The sequence below is a fragment of the Erpetoichthys calabaricus genome, chromosome 4 (genome assembly GCF_900747795.2).
Source record: "Erpetoichthys calabaricus chromosome 4, fErpCal1.3, whole genome shotgun sequence".
Classification (NCBI taxonomy): Eukaryota; Metazoa; Chordata; class Cladistia; order Polypteriformes; family Polypteridae; genus Erpetoichthys; species Erpetoichthys calabaricus.
In genome coordinates this window covers 214,755,810-214,773,185 of record NC_041397.2, presented here as the reverse complement: position 1 = coordinate 214,773,185, position 17,376 = coordinate 214,755,810, and the positions used below count along the sequence as shown (strand labels likewise).

Below are 17,376 nucleotides of genomic sequence, written 5' to 3'. Positions count from 1 at the left end.
CATTTATATCACTGCAAGGCAGCAAAGTGCATTTTACTAAACATATGAAATGTTTATTTTCCACACCATTTAATTACCTATCAAACCTTTTCTTGTTTCCTGTTTCCTTCACATGAATCTGAACACCAGCTGAATTTTGGACCAACTGGAGCCGTGATAACATATTAGGAGGGGAACCTGCCAGTAGGGAGTTATAGTAGTCGATGTGGAATGTAATAAAAGCATGGGCAAGTTGCTCAGCATTACAAAATGAAAGGAACGAGGGAACATGGGGCATGTTACGGAATGTGGGTAGATGTTATTCATGTGGATAGAATAAAAAAGAGAGGAATCAAAAATGACACCAAGAATCCTTGCTGTAGGAGAAGGTTTGACGATATGATCACCAAGCTCATTTTCTGATGGTGAGCTTTAGTGTCAATTAGCATGACTTTGGCTTCACTGCAGTTTTAATTATAAAGAGTTATGTTCCATAAGTTGTGAGATGAGAAAACTCACAACTAATAAAATTTAACTTTTAACGAGGAAAAAAAAAATATATAAAAATGATAACCCAATCCAAAGCTACAAACAATATGGCAAAGGGAAAACAAGTAGAACCGAAGAGGGCAGTGTACAGAGCGTTGAGGAACTCCTTGTGTGATTGTCACTGAGCAGGACCTGCTGTTACCAAGACTTAAAAAATTCTTGCCTGTCAGTCAGATAGGACATAAACTACTGGAGGGCAGTGTCAGAGATACCATTCTGGACAGCAGAATATCATGCTTGAGAGTATCAAATATAATTGGCAAAGAAAGCATCATGCTATCGGAATCCTGGCAACAAACATCACATTCCTCAACAGAAATTATCTGCACATGACAGAAAATGGCTTCAGTGATTTTTTTCAGTTGACATTTATTTAAACACAATGCAGAATGCAGAATGTGTACCTCTTCAGAGCAAAATGGTACCATGCTCTTTGGAACATCTTCTAATTTGCAAATGAAATGTGAGGGAAGATCCATTTGGTTTTAATACTCCATTTAGATTTAGATATCACAGCCAAGCAGCCATTTTTCTTCATTGCTGGAGATTTGCCTTTTTTCTAGGCCTAGGGATATAACATTCCAGGATGAGCCAGACAGGCAGTCTAATATTTATTTCTAGTGCTCATACTTTTTTTTTACTTTGCAAATGTATAACATTTCCATTATTTATTACGCTTAATTAGACATTTTTTCCTGATATTTTTCCAGTTTATTTGTCCAGTAATCATAACTTAATTTCAATATGTTGAAAGAGAAATTCTTACCACATTAGGGACCTCATTGGGCTTCTTTAGGCATGTTTCCAAGCCTCATGACTCTGGTACTTCTGCCGGGCCCTGCTATAGGAATCATTGCCAGCTGTAAGCTAGTTGACTGCAGTTTGTAACATTGATGGTAAGATTCAGTTTAGCAGTTGATCCATAACGTAGCTTAACTGCTTTTTTTCTATTAAATTTTGATGTACCATATGTTAATTATTGATTGAACTAGAACATTAAGAATTAAAAATTGGCAAATTGCTTTATTTACATATTTTCAATTTAGAAATTATCAGTTGGAATTTAATAAATATTTAAGCCTGATTCATGAAATATTTATTCAAAATATGTAATTCAGCTAACCTTACGCATGTACAATTTATCATATTATAACAAGGATTATGGCCTGTGAATATATTTCACCATTTAAATCTGTTCAAAGAAACTATTATCTAATTTGCCCACAATGCCAGCCAAACAATTCTCACATTGTTGGTTACTGCCAACTCAAACCAGAAGGAAAAAAGAAACAGAGCTGCCATATTCCACTGGGAGGGAAAAAGAACACATTTGAAAAAAAGTGAATTTATTATAACATCACTGCTTCTGAAAAGGAATATAAAAACTTTAAAGGATATAATATATATTTATCCTTTTATAATCCAATTGATCTTTTTTATACTTTGTGTCATGCGAATGAATTTAAATCTAAATTAACTGTAAAAATTAGTATGAAGGATTTAAACAATATAGACCTGTTTCAAATGTACCTTTCTTCCTAAAATGCTTATAAAAGTAGTTGCCACTCAGCTTCAGTCTCACATTACACATCACAATCTATTTGAAAAATGCCAGTTTGGCTTTTGCACCAGTCACAGTACAGAAACAGCACTAACCTGTATTGTAAACAATTTTCTAATATCCACTTATTAAGGAAATTCCACAGTAATTATGCTGTTAGATTTAAGCACAGTGTTTGACACCATTGAGCACGCTATTTTATTACATAGGCTAAAAAGTTACATTGAACTTTCAGGCACTGTGCTTGCATGGTTTAGTTCATATTTGCTAATTTCAATATGAACAGAAATGTGCTGAGAGCACCTCATAATTTTGCTCAGAAGTCAAATATGGTGTCCTGCAGGGTTCAGTACAGAGCCCTTTACTATTCCACTTTATATGCTTTCACTGTGTGGCGGACGGCCAGGACGTCCCTTTGTCACTAGATCCGGCGGAGCAGCCATGGGAGCCACACTACGTCCCTCGGAACCTTTGTTGGCAGCCCCCCCGGGTTGCGTCGGGGCCACTTTCATGGAACACCGGTGCTCATCTTGGTTGGGCTTCGTGGCCTCCGCCAGGGGGAGCTGCATAGAGCTGCACAGCGTAACGAGTCCGTGTGGGTGGGAGCGTACCCACACCCGGAAGTGCAGCCAGGAGTAGGTCAACGAGCACCTGCAGCACTTCCGGGTGGGCTATATGGTGGTGGTGGTGACGAGAAGAAGAAGAAGAAAAAGGGGCTTGGTGACTGTACTGTGTTTTGGGACTGTGTTGTGGCTGGAGGGATTACAGGGAAGACATGCCCTCCAGCTGAAGAATAATAAACAGTTTATTTCAATTTTACCTGTGCCTCCGTGTCAATCTGTGTTGGGTCGGGCGCAATATAGCACCTTTCTTAAAACTGGAAATTAATTGGAAAACATAACTTTAATTTTCATTTGCAGATGATAGCTAGCTTTACCTTTCTTTTAGACCAAATGACAATTCTGTGATGTTGCCCTTAATTGGTCGTGTCAGTGAGTTAAGGAAGTGGATAGATGAGAACTACCTGTCCTTAAAAATATTACATATGCAAAAGGAAACAGGAAATGTGTTTTATGTCGGTGAGCCTAACTCTTTAGGGAAATTGCTCAGAGTGGTATAATATTTGAAGCAGAAAGTGAAAAAAAATATTTGCTATCATATCCATTTGAGCAGAGAGTGTTAACAAGTGATTTGATTACCTAACTATCAATTTAATTATTTGATTTAATGAGTATTCATTCAATTTAATTACTGTATTAATAATTAATACGTTATTTGTTTAAAAAATATATTATTCAGTCTGAAAAGTATATACAAATATATCAGGCAAGTATTGACCAAAACCATCTGAATTTTTAATTATAACTTGACATGGATTTTTGCCAATACCACCTATTCCTATGTTCAATCAATATTAATACCGGCTTATGTACAGGTGTCACTTTTAGACTTGTTCCAAAGGACTGCCCATTATACCTTTTATTTAGATGATTGTGTGGCCCCTCTTCATTTGCATTACATGTATAGTGTTTACATGTTATATTTTTCTGTTGTGCTTCATGTACATTTAACTTTATTTTAAAAGGTTTTTAAAAATGGTTTTCTGACCAATATATACTAAATTAATAAATCAATCAATCACATATATTGCTGGCCTCAGCTGAATTGTGGCAGTTTAGTCAAAACTATTTATGGAGTTCAGCACAGGCTGCTGATTTTTGGGTAAACAAATGATTTAATTGGGACTCAAGGAAAAGCATCCCTCCCACCACAAACTGCCTATCGTTTTATAGATAAAAATTTCAAACATTATAATTAAATCAAGCAAACTGTGGCTTCCAAAAGACTGACTTTCATTATAATCAGTGCCACAATAGTTAGATCCAATTCTTATTTTCCATTGAACTACACATTGGCTTAGAATGTGTTTCATTCACACATTTTATCAACGTTATGTCCTTTTTATGTCGTTCTGTTCTAATTTGTTCTCATTTTAGTATATATGCATTCATCTGCAACAGAGACTGTAAGCAAAAGTATATTTGAATCTCTCAATTTATGCAAAAAGATCATTATCCATGGAACCCAGTAGATTCTAGGTGTTAAAAATAAGAAATAATAATAATTGCATTACTTTTTTGTACCTGTGTCTTAGAGCTGTAAGTTGGAGTACTAGGAAATGTCTCTTTCTCACAGTTCAAGCTTCCAAGAACCAAATCTCAGCTCAGGGTCCATTCATGTGCAGTTTGCATATACTTCCCATATCTGTGTGAGGTTTTCCTCTCAAATACCAAGGACATGTGTTTTAAGTTAATTGTCAAGTCTCAGTAAACTGGCCCAGAATATGTGTTTGTGAGAGTGTCTGTGATGGACTGGTGTCCAGGGTATTGCTGTTTTCTAACTTGTACCAGATTCTGCCAGGAAAGTGTAGGCCTCAAAACTGGATTAAGAGGATTTGGAAAGGGATGGCTAAATGGACAGATATACTGTATATACATTTAAATGTACAATGATTTGATTTGCATATATCTTATTCAATAGAATTAATCAGCATAACTAATTATGAACTGTCTTTGCAAATCTTTTTGTTTGTTATTGTAAAGGACTTTGAACAGTGTCAAGTAGTTTTATAAATAAAATGTGTTCATATTATTTTGAAAGCAGTGAGGCAAGTGTAAAGTACATATTGGATAAAATTAAATGTGAGCACTTAAAAGGTAATAGCAAGAATATTGACAAAAAAAACCTGAAAGTTTCTTAAAATACTTAAAATAAGCAAAAAATGCTATAAGCACATCTACATGAAAATTAATATTTAAACTAAACCTTTTCCAAAAAATGTGAGATTATATACTTGACGAGAAGTCAAGAAATGAAGCATCACCTGCTTTCTGATTTACAGAAATGGCAAAAAAAAGTGCAAAAAAATTATATAATTATGTATATATTGTGAGGGATGGCCGGCCATATATTTCGACCCACACCTCCAAACCGCCAGGTGGAGCCCTCCCAGCAGTATGGAGGCTCCCTGAATTCCAGCAGGGCCTCATGGACCATGTAGTTTTTATAAACAGCCCTGCTGGATACCATGGGGACCACCAGGAGCCGCTGTAGGGAGGCTTACGGAATGCTATGTGCCCTACAACCCGGAAGTACGTCCTGATCACATGACCAGAAGGAACGACGTGCTTCTGGGATGAAGAAAAGGACTTTTAACCTGACCCAGAAGTGATAACGAATCATGGACTGCAGGGTTGGAACCGCTTCCGGGTCAGGGTATATAAAAGGACTTTGGGAAAGCCCAGATGCTGAGCTGAGCTGGGAGGAAGGGTGGCTAAGTGTCTGGGAGAGGAGGATTGTGTATTATTGTTGATTATCGAGTATTGTATGTGTAGTGTGGAGTCGAGGGATCTTAGTGCACAGTATTGTAATAAAAATAAGAAGAATTATACTTTTACCAGGTGTTTGGCATGGTACCTGAGGGTTCAAGGGAGCAATAGCGCCCCCTACTGTTACACTGGCGTAGTCGGCAGGATTCTCTGGCCGTCGATTTGGCAGAGGACCTGTTTAATAAAAATTTTGTGGGCAGACAACCCTAAGAAGGTCACACTCGAGAGCACGGAGGTAGAAACACCCACACTCTACAGGCAGCATTGCATTGGTTAGCCTTGCTACACGTCGGTTCGCAATGGGGAAGAAATTGGGAAAAAAGAATGGGCATATTCAAAAGAGTAAGGCCCTAACCGATGCCGAGAAGGTGTGGTCATACCTGACTGGAAGTGAGGAACACAGGGCGCTGATTAAGGACGAACAAGCCCGAGCGGCACGACAGCAGGAGCGCTGTCGGATGTTGGACACGCCGGGCTACCTAACTGGACTGGGAACACGTCATCTTAAGTTGGAGGTATGTCCCGGAAAAACGCCAGAAGTGCCGATGGTGTTTTGTTCTTATTTTGCAGAGGCCTGTCTGCAGAAAGCAGATGGTGAGTCGAACACCTGCCTCACACCTAGGCAAGATGGCCGCAATACTGAGAAGTCGAGCCAGTCTAGGAATCTACAAGGGCCAAGCCTATTCGACGACAGTAGTCACATGGACTATCCTGGGGCAGGACGGGTAAGCCTTCTCTCTTCCTCCCTATGCAGAATGAAAGATTGACAAATGGACACTGGTACTGTGAATGCTGTGCAGAGTGGAGGCAGAACATGTGTTTTTCCAGTTGATTCTGAGGTTTGTCAGGGGTGTGTTTTTGGTCCTACTCTGTTCAATGCTTGTATGGACTGGGTGTTGGGCAAGGCCATGGGGTCCAGCGGCAGTGGGGCATCTGTTGGTGAAGAAAGATTCACTGATCTTGACTTTGTCGACAATGCTGTGATCTTCGCTGAGTCAATGGAGGCTTTGATCGGCGCTCTCAAGAGACTGAGCGAGGAGTCTGAGTGTCTGGGTTTGCGATTGTTCTGGATAAAAACCAAGATCCAGGCCTTTAATGACTTCTTAGACACAGCCATCAGTAGTGTGTCTGTCTGCAAAGACAGTGTCGACCTTGTTGAGAGGTTTACTTATCTTGGCAGTGACATTTATGTCTCTGGTGACTCAAAAGGTGCAAGTACAATATGACAGCTTCTGTGGTGTAGCGGTAAGATCTGTTGACTTATAATCTGCAGGTCATGAGTTCGAAACCGGCTCCCCAGCAAATTTGTGAGCCTTTTGTGAAAATGTTTATTTGATATTTGGCCATCAGCCTTCACACATTATACAGTTCATGTCTACATTTTGTTATTTATTACTAAAACATAAAAAAAGTGTCTGTTTTAACGATGTGTTTACATTGATTGTTGTAGACAAAAAACACACATCAAATTATTTCCCCTTACAATTCTGGGTAGTTTTTTTCCTCTGGTAATTCTAGTGTTAAAGATCACATTACAATAAGTGAAAAAAGAATTCAATCACAAACAGTCAGTACATTTTGGAAAATTCAACAATTAACACTCAATGATCGATTTTAAACAATTTTTGCATTTGAGAGTTTGTCTTTCAAAATATGAGAAAACCTTACAGTCTCATTAAATTTCTTTTTTTTACTTTCAGCAAATTTTTATAGTCTTCTGAATGCTGATACCAATGTTTATGGCAAAGTCTCAGAATGACAATTTGAGCACACATAGAATGAGATTATATGATTTGCTCTTTCTCCCTTCTTTCTTCATACTACCACTAGCTATTAAATCTTAACTGGCTGCTATTTATAATCATGTTTTTCATAATACTTCAGATGACTACATCCTAAATATAATTCTACTGCCGTATTGTATAGTTGAATATGCAAAGTGTCAAAGGGACATGTAAATGGTCACCTAAATTAAAAGACGTTGAACTAATTAGTGTTAAAGGGATGTTAGTCTCACCTTGCCTAGACTACAGTGATGCAAATTGTCAGAGCTATGGAGAATTTAGAAATTATGGATGAGATTCCATGTACCCTTCTTTATTTAAAACTAAAGAAGTAATATCCAATGGTGCCTGTCCTTTACTCTATGTAATGTTCTTGGTAAACATCAACCTTTAAAGACATAGAAGCTTTCTAAAGAAATCATTTCAATTTGCCTCTAACTGTGTTATTTACATTTTGATATACTGTGTGGTACTTTACTTTGCCTGTTATACTAATCAAATTATTTAAATAACCAAGACATTCTTTTACATTCATTTTTATTTTGCTGTGTTCTTAATATAACATACTTTACCACTTTTTTGAAAATACTTAAAGATGTTTTTGTGGACTTTTTCCATTATCATCAGTATGTCATGTCATTTTCTAACCCATTAATCCAGACCAGAGTCGTTCCCAGATTGGCAGGGGGCTAGGTGGGGTACAGGAGCCTATCCCAGTCAGCACTGGGCTCAAGGCAGGAACAAATCTGGACAGAGCCTCAGTCCATCACTGGGCTATCATTAGTATATAAATATATTATTATAATTGTCATTTTTGTCACTGTAAACCATATGTTTAACATTGAAACTTGTACAAATCTCTATTTTAAACAAATTTTTAGACTTGATCCTACTGAGGATGGGTTTAAAACTAGCTGAAAATATTAAAATAAAAACAGAACCCTGAAAAATAAAAAACAACATTAAAGGTGATCAATTTTAAAACATTTTCCACAAGACTCCTTAAATTTAGTTTATCACTGTAGCCACAAGCTGAGTTCAATTTTTATCCGTGGTAGATTCAGCTCCTGTTACCCTGATGTCTTCATATTCTTTATGTCACTTTAGTAATTAAATGCACATGGTGGTTAAATGCCAATTCCATGATGCATTTCACTTTATATAACCATAGCAACATCACTTATGAAAGTAAAGCTTTTTTTGAGGTACTGTACATTAAAATATAAACTTTTACCACATCCAATCAAGAAACCTCTCTAGTCTATAGCAGACAAATGACACTGCATATCATTTAAAGATAAAATTGCTACTGAGTTAAAAAGCATATATAACTATACAAACTAAACTAAGAAAATCATTTATCCAGCAACGGCAAGGTAAATTATGCAAATAAAACCAAATATCACACCCTTATCAAAGATGTGTTTTTGTTCTGTGCAAAATGTGTCAATTACTTCTGTGACAGATGGCTGGGGCCCATGCCCGGCCGGGACATGCCTTTGGCACTGAATCCGGGGAAGCTGCCATGGGAGGCTCATTACGTTCCCCGGAACACTTGGTGGCAGCCCCCCTGGGTGGTATCGGGGCCACAATCATGGAACACCGGAGCTCATGCCTTTGGGGCTCCGTGGCCACTGCCAGGTGGAGGTGAACGACTTAACGAGCCTGTCTGGGCTGTGATGCAACACACGGAAGTGCAGCCTAATTAGGCTAATTACGACCTGAAGCACTTCTTGGTGGGCTATAAGAGGAGCCTGCAGCCACCACTCAAGGAGCCAGAGTCGGGAGGAGGGAGACGAAGCTGTCGAGAGGAGTGGAGGAAAGGATGAGTGTTTTTGTGGTGGTGTTTTGTTTGGTGTGTCTTTTGACACAGTGTTAAGCCTGTGGGACACGGGAAAGATGTGCCCCACAGGTGAAGAAAATAAAAAGTTAATTTATTTTACGTGTGCCTCACGGTGTCAGTCTATGTCAAGTCGGTGCCCATATAGCGTCTTTTCACACTTCTTAAAAATCAATACAATGTTTTTGTTTCATTTTTTGCTTACTCATATGTCTATCAATCCTTTCAATTTCTCTACCGCTTACAGTAACTGGGAAGGTGAGACATCTATTTCTTTTTTTGTAATACAACATTTATTTATTTTCCATCAATAAAAATAAACCGTCAAAAGTTTCAAATAACAAATGTGATAGCAATGTAGAAAAAATTTTTTTTAAAATACACTACTTTTGGAGATATTCCCCAGACTTCATATGTTATAATGTCTTCCCAGTTGAAACATCTTGTGCAATTTCAGAGGAAGGTATGTTCAAGAAGCCACCTTAATAGATGCCTAGACCACCTGAACTACTTCTCCCAAATCAAGAACAGAAGCAGCAACTCTACAGTAAAGTTCTATACTGCAAAGCTGTCACAGAGAGTTAATAGCCCAGCAAACCTACATAGGATTCTAATTTATGAAGCTTTTGTCCATCTGCTACCCAGGATTCATAACCAGTGGCAAAGATGGTGATATATGCTGACTGGTGAATCAAGAGTATCCTCCAAACACTCAGATCCTACATTACGACCAGTCCATTAATCAATCTTGTGGTCTCTCATGCACTCACTCCTACATGAATGTCAAGGCAATGAGTGGCACGTATGTCCACTCAAGTGAAGACAACAAGCAACTCTGTTCCATGACATAAACACAATTTTATATTTGAAGGCACAAAGTCTCATAATGAATGATTTGCAGTTGGCAGATCCTTTTCAGCTGAATCAAGGAGATACAGAATTCTCTTCTTACTGTGAACATGATCTTCTTTCCTCTATATAATTAAAAACTAGAGAATAAAATGTGCTTCATGCTAAGAATATGTAAAGACCCTTTCGTGTACACATACAGGGGTTAAGATGACTACAGTGATATAATTATAGTAAATCCTAAAATATATTTTAGGGTAAATGATTATAAGCTTTCTTTGAATCTACAAAACAGGATCTCCAGATACCAACAGATCCTCAAACACTTGTGCAATTAGACATAGTTTCCCATTCATTCCACTGCCAGGATGAAGACCAAATTGCACCCCTTGAATATGAAGTTCAATGAAGTAGCCGCTGAAGGCTTGGTATGGAAAAATGAGAAATATGAATCCCTTTATGGTGGAAAACATCCTGTTTCATGTTTATAAATGAACACCACAGTCTACTATATATTTGTCCTCACCTTTCATGCCATATTTAAAGGATTTGTTAAACAAAATACTTTCTGTAATGTCCACTGCCCTTATTATTTCTGACCCACCCCCTTCTGCTTTACAACAACAGTAAAAAATTTTCTAGACACACCAATGACATCAACTAAAGTACTTGATTTCAGATTCCACAGGTTTAGGACATTTGTTGAAAGCTCCTTCAGATTCGAAACCCTTGCTAAACCAACAGGACAACATTCTGTATACCTTTGTGAATTGTTCTATGACTTACCAAAATATCTTGAATACTGCATTACAGTAATTTTCCATTTCCTCACTGAACTCCCACCATATGCGGTCCGTGGCTACCACAGACTTTTTTTGGTAAGATAGCATATTTTGTCATGAGGTAAAAAGCTCTGACCTTGGCAATTTTCTCAGTTCTGCTTCTTTTTCTGTTTAATAGCTTCAGTTTAGTTTGGATTTCTGGATTTTTTACATGGTTTTGTACTACCAACTCCGAGTTTGGCTAAAAGAGTCTAGTTTCAGATTAATACGACTGTCTATTGATGATCTGTTTTAAAAGTAAACTGCATACTGTTCCTAACATCCACGTTTATAAATACAACTTTCCTCATGTCAATAGTGAAGTATTTATGAAAAGGGTGCCCTTTTATTAAATACACATTAATCATCTGAAGTGGATTGCCTTCTAAACATCACCTGAGTAATTGTGAATTTTAATTCTTATAAATAGAAATTACCAATTTACAAAAGATACAAAGCGCCACATTTAATGCCAAGATGATTTTATTATAAAGCGCAGTGGTGTGCCAATTTTCTAAAAGCCAATTATCCATCTGTTCTGTAATCTGGGTATGTCTTTAGGGAAGTCTTCATTTAAAAAGCTGATTTATTATCTTTTTTTATTTATAATGTCTGTCCATCTAGTCATTACTGTTTTATCATGAGTAGAATCTTTATCATTAAAGTCACTGTTAACAAAAGTTGAAAATATATATGTTTATGAATACTTCAAATCATTAAACTTTGCACATATTTACTTAATTATTGCTTCTTTAGAAGAGCTACCTTGTGTTTTTTGACATATATGACAAGGCAGAAAGTTAGTTTTTTTAAAGTTCAGCATTGCATGGGTTTTTAAATTTATATTGAGATAAATGGTAATAATGAAAGAGGAATGGTATAAACATTTCTTTCAGCTGCAATGATAAAATAACAGATCCCTCACATGCCTATTGCAGTATTCTTGGATCATAAAAATAACGCATTTTTAGACCCTATTCTAAAATCCAACATGAAAAAAATGATAGATGAATGCATTCCTGGCACCATTTGCCTGGGACTATGCCAAAGGAATGAACTTAGCGAGATCACAAGATACAAATAATCTATAAAGTCTTTATTCTATAAAGTTTTAACAAAGCAATGATTAAGAGATCTTGGAGTTTTACAAACTTACTGTTTTTAATTGCTGTGACCTGGTCTATGACTCTTTGTGACTTGCTATAGGAAAAATTAAATGGTAATTACAAACTTAAAAACTAGTAATAGCAAAACAGAACGAATTTGTATTATCATAAAAATGTGACTGGGTTCTCCCACTTACCTGATTTAAAGTCTTCATATTAGGACATCTCTTTTACTATAAAATTGCTTTAGAGCTGGGCAACAAGTGTCTGTGAGAAAGTCTAAACAGATTAATGAACTAAACCAAACTATGAAGCATTGAGATTTCCAGACAAGCCTTAGAAAAAATTATATGCATAATGCTACCAGCTATACTTGACATCTAAGTAAATAAAATAAAAAATACAAATAAAATACAGTATTTGTAATGTAATGAAGAACAAAAGGACACCATCAGCTCTTAAGCGTAGTGTGCTTTCAGGAGCCATGTTGTTTCTACACAATACTCTGGTGCATATTGCAAAAAGTTATTAATAAGAAGAAAATTCCCAGTCTGACATAGCTGATGGCATAATAAAATAATTAAGTAAACTCACTGGCCACTTTATAAGGTACACCGTGCTAGTACCGGGTTGGACCCCCTTTTGCCTTCAGAACTGCCGTAATCCTTCGTGGCATATTCCTCAGGGATTTTGGTCCATATTGACACAATAGCATTATACGGTTGCTGCAGATGTGTCGGCTGCACATTCATGATACGAATCTCCCATTCCACCACATTCCAAAGGTGCTCTATTGGATTGAGTTCTGGTGACTGTGGAGGCCATGTTCAAAAAATCAGCTTGAGATGACCTGAGCTTTGTGATATGGCATATTATACTGCTGGAAGTCGCCATCAGAAGATGGGTACACTGCAGTCATAAAGGGAAGGGCACAGTCAGCAACAATACACATCTAAACAATGCTGAATTGGTACTAAGGGGCCCAAAGTGTGTCAAGAAAATATCTTCCACCCCATTACACCACCACCATCAGCCTGAACAACTCATACAAGGCAGAGTGGATCCATGCTTTCATATTGTTGATGATAAATTCTGACCATACCATTTGAATGTCGCAGCCGAAATCAAGACTCATCAGACCAGGCAGCATTTTTCCATTCTTATATTGTACAATTTTGGTGATCCTATGTGAATTGTAGCCTCAGTTGCCTGTTCTTAGCTGACAGAAGTGGCACCTGGTGTCATCTGCTGTTGCTGTAGTCCATCTGCTTCAAGGTTCAATATGTTGTGCGTTCATTGATGTTCTTCTGCACATCTCGTTTGTAACGAGTGGTTATTTGAGTTACTGTTACCTTTCTATCAGCTCGAACAAGCCATTCTCCTCTGATCTCGGGTATCAACAAGGCACTTTCGCCCAGAGAACTGACACTCACTGGATATTTTCCCTTTTTCAGACCATTCTCTGTAAATCCTAGAGATAGTTGTGTGTGAAAATCCCAGTAGATCAGCAGTTTCTGAAATACTCAGACCAGCCCATCTTGCACCAACCACCATGCCACATTCAAAGTGGCTTAAATTACCTTTCTTTCTCATTCTGATGCTCACTTTGAACTTCAGCAGATTGTCTTGACAATGTCTTCATACATTAATGCACTGAGTTGCTGCTATACAGTTACTAAATTTGCCTTAGAGTGTGTGTGGGTGTGTGTTTGCTCTGCCATGGACTGGCACCCTACATCCAGGGTTTGTTCCTGCCTTGCGCCCTCTGCTGGTTCAGATAGGATCCAGCACCCCTCGTGACCCTGTATAGGACTAAGCGGTTAGAAATATCAACAGTAGGAAGCCAGCATGTCTATCCATGCGTGCAAAAATGTTACTAAAAATGTTTACATTAAAAACAGTACACTGGGCATGGTGCTTTTTCTGGATTACAGTAACTTTGCATGTTAAATGTATACTTTATAACTTTGATATAAATAATAAAAAATGACAAAATGCAATGTACTGAACCTATTAACACTAGAATTACCAGAGCCTACGAAAAAACGCGTAGATCCGTCACACCTTAAATCGCTTCTTAAAACCGTTCGCACCTCTCCGCCAGCGTCTTTTGTCATCTAAATGTACTGATAAAGACAAGCTGCAAGCAACCGGCTATTCCATCCCCCCACTGACTTAGAATGTGCACGAACTTTTCCCAGCTCATGCCTTGATTGATTATCTGGGAGCAAAGTGGAGTTTTAGAGTGGAAATAATAGATCGTTACTTGGAACACACGCATTTCATGTGTGTTCCGTTTCTACAGTAATCTGTGTAAACACATTTTTAAAACAGAAACATTTTTCATATTCTAGTAGTAAATGACAAAATGTAGGCATAAACAATATAATGTATGAAGCCTGAAGTCCAAATATCAAAGAAACACTTTCACAAAAGGTACAAATATAACAGAACAAGTGTGCTTTTATTCAAAAATATAACTGCAGAAAAAAAAAGCCGCCTTAGCATGCCACATTGACACATTTACTACAACTGCTTCTGTGGTGTAATGGTATCAGCAGCTGACTGGTAATCAAAAGGTCATGAATTCGATCCTGAACAACTCCATTTTGAGAACTGCTCTTATTCTTACTGTTTTAGAATAAAAACATACATTTGATTTCAGTCTGTAACAGCCGGTGTAATTTATGATACTTGTAAAGGTTAGCTTTGGCTTTTTTTTTAATTCACTTTTCATTCCCTCAGCCGCGTTCAGGATCCTTCCCTACCCAGCCCCAAATCTGACACTGCTATTTTCACATAAAGACGCGCTATAGCTCTGCATGCACTTTTCATGGCATTCTTCCCTACACAAATAACATTCGAGCTAAAGCGTGTCTCCAAATAAATAACATTCGAGCTATAGCGCGTCTTTATGTGAAAACAGCACTGTCAGATGGGGAGGGGGGGGGGGGGGGGGGGGTCTTGAACCCGACTGAGAGAATGAAACTGAATTAAAAAAAAAAAGCTAACCTTTACAATTATCATACATTTACACTGGCAGTTTCAACACACATTACATGTAATATTATTTGAAAACGAACAGCGTCAGATCGGGCGTATATTCAAACCCAATCTGCCGCTGTTCATTTTCAAATAATATTGCATTAGTGCGATGATGTTTTCACACATATATATTGTCTCTTTCTTTCATTTTGCGGTTTGTAATCAGTGACCGGGGTATCCGTCAATAAGGGCGCGCACATAAAAGCGACCTTCAAAAGGGCGACCTCAATCGGGCACGGCGAATAAAACCGCACATAAATAAAAGCGATCTTCAAAAGGGCGACCTCAATTGAGCGCCGAATGATTGAACGTATAAAAAGGTGAAAGCAAGAATATTAAAACATCCAATTAATTAATGCATGAACTTCTAACGAACTACTTCTAACGAACTATTTCTAAAGCTCTCTATATTTCCTTGTTTTCAAAATTACAGAAAATTAGATTAACACTAGAATTGCCAGAGCCTACGAAAAAACTCGTATATCCTGCCCACCTTAAATCGCTTCTTAAATCCGTTCACACCTCTCCGCCAGCATCCTTTGTCCTCTAAATGTGCTGATAAAAGACAAGCTGCCAGCAGCCGGCTATTCCATCCCCCCACCGACTTAGAACGTGAGCGAAGTTTTCCCAGCTCACGTCTTGATTGATTATGTGGGAGTGAAGTGGAGTTTTACTTTATTCTAAAGTAATCTGTGTAAACACATTGTTAAAACAGAAACTTTTTCATATTTTAGTAATAAATGTTACAAAACGTAGTAGGCATAAACTATAGAATATATAAAGCCCGAGTTCCAAAGATCAAATAAACACTTTCACAAAAGCTTCAAGAATGATTCAACAGCTTCTGTGGCGTAGCGTGCTAAGATTTGCCTCTTAGTGTAGAGCAGCTTTTCCTTGCCTCACAGACCACAGTTCGATTCCCCGCTGGGGATGAAGTGTTGCTTTTTTTTTCTTTTCTTTTTAACCTCAAACGGACATAAAATTTATACATTGGTATGCACTGTCAGTTACTGAGATCGTTATATTTTCATGTGGGATGCTCCTTTTAAAATATTTTTTTAACAATTGAGACTGCAATTAACAGGAACAATTGTCCTTATAACTTATTTTTAAGATCCATAACACACAGACAGACAGAGCACTGCGTAATAGAGAGACAGACAGGCAGAGAAGTCACTAGATATATAAATAAACAGGGAGGCCACGTGTACTGAAAGAAAAAAAGAACATGTGCGTTGTCCCAGCTGCACTGAATAAGCGCAGGCGCTCTAACATCACCCCTCCCCCGATCTTACTTAGAGAGTCAGGGACAACGCACATGTTCTTTTTTTCATTCAGTACACGTGGCCTCCCTGTTTATTTATATATCTAGTGACTTCTCTGCCTGTCTGTCTCTCTATTACGCAGTGCTCTGTCTGTCTGTGTGTTATGGATCTTAAAAATAAGTTATAAGGACAATTGTTCCTGTTAATTGCAGTCTCAATTGTTAAAAAAATATTTTAAAAGGAGCATCCCACATGAAAATATAACGATCTCAGTAACTGACAGTGCATACCAATGTATAAATTTTATGTCCGTTTGAGGTTAAAAAGAAAAGAAAAAAAAAGCAACACTTCATCCCCAGCAGGGAATCGAACTGATGTCTGTGAGGCAAGGAAAAGCTGATCTGCACTAGGAGGCATATCTTGGCGCACTACGCCACGGAAGCTGTTGAATCATTCTTGAAGCTTTTGTGAAAGTGTTTATTTGATCTTTGGAACTCGGGCTTTATATATTCTATAGTTTATGCCTACTACATTTTGTAACATTTATTACTAAAATATGAAAAAGTTTCTGTTTTAACAATGTGTTTACACAGATTACTTTAGAATAATGATCTCTCATTTCCACTGTAAAACTCCACTTCACTCCCAGATAATCAATCAAGGCATGAGCTGGGAAAACTTCGCTCACGTTCTAAGTCGGTGGGGGGATGGAATAGCCGGCTGCTGGCAGCTTGTCTTTTATCAGCACATTTAGAGGACAAAGGATGCTGGCGGAGAGGTGTGAACGGATTTAAGAAGCGATTTAAGGTGGGCAGGATATACGAGTTTTTTCGTAGGCTCTGGCAATTCTAGTGTTAAGGCAATGACTGAATGTATAAAAAGGTGAAAGCAAGTTACACTTGAAGCTGTAGATTATGTGCAATGCCATGTAGATATTCGAGATGCGGTCTATTAGCATAATCAAGGACAATTAATTTAATTCGCTCCGAAGGTCATCCTTTTGAAGCGCTCCTTTATTTGCGCGCGCATTTATTCGGCGCTCAATTGAGGTCGTCCTTTTGAAGCTCGCCTTTATTTACGCGCGCCTTTATTCGGCGCTCAATTGAGGTCACCCCTTTGAAGATCGCTTTTATTTATGTGCGCTTTTATTCTCCGCGCCCAATTGAGGTCGCCCTTTTGAAGGTCGCC

General features: G+C 37.9%; 1 protein-coding gene and 1 long non-coding RNA gene across 3 annotated transcripts in view; one reads left to right on the top strand and one right to left on the bottom strand.

The window, feature by feature from the left end:
- The window catches only part of arhgap42a (Rho GTPase activating protein 42a), a 425,370-nt gene that overhangs the window by 197,811 nt on the left and 210,183 nt on the right, over positions 1-17,376 (bottom strand). The window lies entirely within an intron of this gene.
- Positions 1-17,376, top strand: part of LOC114650559 (uncharacterized) — a 146,116-nt gene that overhangs the window by 33,129 nt on the left and 95,611 nt on the right. For both annotated transcript variants that reach the window (XR_003716027.2, XR_003716026.2), the window contains exon 2: positions 6,049-6,203. This is a non-coding gene — a long non-coding RNA (uncharacterized LOC114650559). The remainder of the gene's footprint in view (positions 1-6,048; positions 6,204-17,376) is intronic.